At 42.4% G+C, this 3174-nt stretch overlaps 1 non-coding gene across 1 annotated transcript; it reads left to right on the top strand.

Moving 5' to 3' along the window:
• The first annotated feature begins 1814 nt into the window (after positions 1-1814).
• Positions 1815-1921, top strand: LOC141634994 (small nucleolar RNA R71). The gene has a single exon (XR_012539706.1). It is a non-coding gene; the product is annotated as a small nucleolar RNA R71 (small nucleolar RNA).
• Positions 1922-3174: the final 1253 nt, after the last annotated feature.

Here is a 3174-nt window from a genome sequence, read left to right as displayed (position 1 = left end):
TGCTAAAAGAAACCCGGTCATCACCTACTTCCAACGTCAACCTCCCATTTTTCACATCAATTAACGCACCCGCGGTGCGTAAAAATGGCCTACCCAATATAATTGGGGTTTGTGAATCCTCGGCCATGTCAAGTATGAGGAAGTCAACGGGTATGAAAAACTTGCCAACTTTGACCGGAACATCTTCTAAGACACCTAGAGGTCGCTTTAAAGAACGGTCCGCCATTTGCAATGTAATACTTGTGAATTTTAAAGCACCCATGTTAAGTTTTTCACAAAGGGAATAGGGCATGACACTTACACTAGCACCTAGGTCGCAAAGGGCCTTATCAATGGTATATTTGCCTATAGTGCAAGGAATAGAATAGCTACCGGGGTCCTTAAGTTTCGGGGGAGACTTGTTTTGTAAGAGTGCACTACACTCTTCGGTGAAAGCAATGGTCTCAACCTCATTGAAGGATCGCTTCTTTGAGAGAATTTCCTTCATAAACTTTGCGTAGGAGGGGACTTGGGTAAGCAATTCTAAAAATGGGACGGTGACTTGTAAATTCTTACAAACTTCCAAAAATTTAGCAAACTTACCTTCCTCCTTGTGCTTTGCTAGAAGATGGGGAAATGGTACTTGAACAACTTCTTTTAGAGGAGCATCCTCCACATCTTTCACTATCTCTTTCTCATTCTCCTTGGAAGCACTCACCTTCTTTGAAACGGCATCACTCTCCTTAGCATTAGGAGATATTTCTTCAACAACTACCTCATCACTTTCCTTTGGCATAGGAGACCCAACATCTTTGGCATCAAGCTTGCTCTTCCTCTTTAGCATCAACAATCGATGAGGGAATGGCACACGATCTTTAACAATAGGCTCTTCACTAGCCTTCCTTTTGTCATTTCCCCCAAGCTTAGCCTTTTTAACAACCACCTCTTCATCCAAAGTCATGGATGGCCCATCATAGCTTGAACCACTTCTCAAGGAAATAGAATTAACGGTTTCATGTGGTTGCTCACCTTGGGGAGGTAGTTGACCATTCTTCCTTTGAGAGCTAGAAGCGGCTAATTGAGCCACTTGTTGTTCCAACATCTTGACCGCGGCACTATGAGCTTGATCATTCTTTTGAATTTGAGCCAACAATTCCCTTTGCATTTGGATTATCATGCCCTCGAGCTTACCAACTCCTTGATTGTTTTGTTGGCCATTTTAAGGTGGATTTTGTTGGTAATTGTTTTGTGGGGGCCTTTGTTGATTTTGATAACCCGGTGGAGGGATATACTTTTGTTGTTGAGGAACATAGGCATTTTGTTGTGGTGGGGGTTGTGGATTAAGCACATTGTTGCTATTGTAAGACAAGTTCGGATGAAATTTTGAATTCGGGTTATAAGTGTTGGAAAATGTACCCGGTGGATATGAACTTTGTCTTAGAGCTTGAAAAGCATTTACCTCTTCCATAGGAGCTCGGCAATGAGCGGCATAGTGACCCGCACCTCCACATCCATCACAAATGATGATTTGGCTCGTTGAAGACACAACATTGAGTTGTTGGATGGAATCTTTAGCATCTCTTTCCGCCAATTGTTGTTGAAGCAAGGCAATTTGAGCTAGCAAAACAGAGTTATTGGAAGATTCTTCTTTACATTTTGGTGGCACAACTCGGGAATGGACATATTGGGCATCATGGACCGCCATAGATTCGATCGTGGCATGAGCAAGGTCGGTGTCAATTTGATCAAACCGCCCATTGTTGGCGGAATCAAGAATCCTTCGGGACTCGGCACAACATCCATTGTAGAATGTTATTGCTAGAAACCAATCATCTAACCCATGATGTGGGCATTGCCTTTGAAGCTCTTTGTACCTCTCCCAAGCCTCATATAAGCTCTCAAGAGCTTGTTGACGGAATCCGGTGATTTGGCTCCTCAAAGTTTGAGTTTTCTCCGGTGGAAAAAACTTTTGGTAAAAAGCAAGAGCCAATGTCTCCCAATTGGTGATTCCCATGGCGGTGCGGTCAAGGCTATTGATCCAAAGCTTGGCCTTGTCCTTCAAAGAGAAAGGGAAAAGTATTTCCCTTATTTGGGCTTGGGTGACGCCCGTTTGACGGATCATGGAGCAATAGTCACAAAAGTTTTGCACATGCAAATTGGGATCCTCCAAAGGACTTCCTCCAAATTGCTTTCTCTCCACAAGGCTAATTAAAGCCGGTTTGATCTCGAAGTCCGGCGCGGTGATTTGAGTGGTTGTGATTCCGGCCGGAAGCATGGCCGCGGTGGGCTTTGAATGATCGGAAAGTTTCACCATCTTTTTGGTAGTAGATGGTGATGGTGGTGGAGATGATGAACTTGAAACCTCCTCCTCTTCAAGAACCTCTAGATCGTCTAAGTAAGACTTTCTAGCACTTTCGGCTTGTACGGGAGAAGAGGCTTCTTTCACTTCCTTCCAAAAACGTCGTCTTCTCCTAAATGTTTTCTCGGGATCGGAATCCGGTGAAAGCAATTCTCCCTTGCGTGAGGACCTGGGCATAAGACAACAATTTCTAGAGAAGTGATAAGTAACGGTCTTAAGGAACAAATGTTCCCCAAGACAAAGGAAAACAAGATAAAAATCGACAATTCAATAAGCAATAAAACCGTTTCCCCGGCAACGGCGCCAAAATTTGATAGGCTTATCGCGTACCTATGCAAAGATAAAATTCCCTAAACACAAATTAATGTAGTAATAGGGGTCGAACCACAAGGAAACGGGAATTACTTCGTGAATTTCTATGGGTAGATTCTTATCAAGGTCGATTTCGAATTGGGTTGGTTTGGTTGTTTGATGATTAAAACAATAATGATGTAAAATATATAATAAAAGAGAGGCTAAGGGGTTTGGGTCACACATGCAAAAGTAAACATACGATCATGATAAATGCGGTACTAATAACATTGTCAATTGCTTAGGCTTAAAGATACCCACCTTGCGGTATTAGCATCAACCCTAGACCGGGTCCTAGAGAAACTCTCGTCCATGACTAGGTCGTCCTACTATACATGCTTAGTCTAATTCAATTCCGTGCCTCTCGACTTATAGAACGAATAAACAAACTTAATCAATTGAATAGGGCCCTAAAAAAAGATTAAACATTGTGGCACAAGCATGTGATAGAAGCAATATGATCAATATTATTATTAACTTATTTT

Source organism: Silene latifolia, chromosome Y (genome assembly GCF_048544455.1).
Source record: "Silene latifolia isolate original U9 population chromosome Y, ASM4854445v1, whole genome shotgun sequence".
NCBI classification, from domain to species: domain Eukaryota; kingdom Viridiplantae; phylum Streptophyta; class Magnoliopsida; order Caryophyllales; family Caryophyllaceae; genus Silene; species Silene latifolia.
This window is presented reverse-complemented; position numbering and strand designations above follow the sequence as displayed.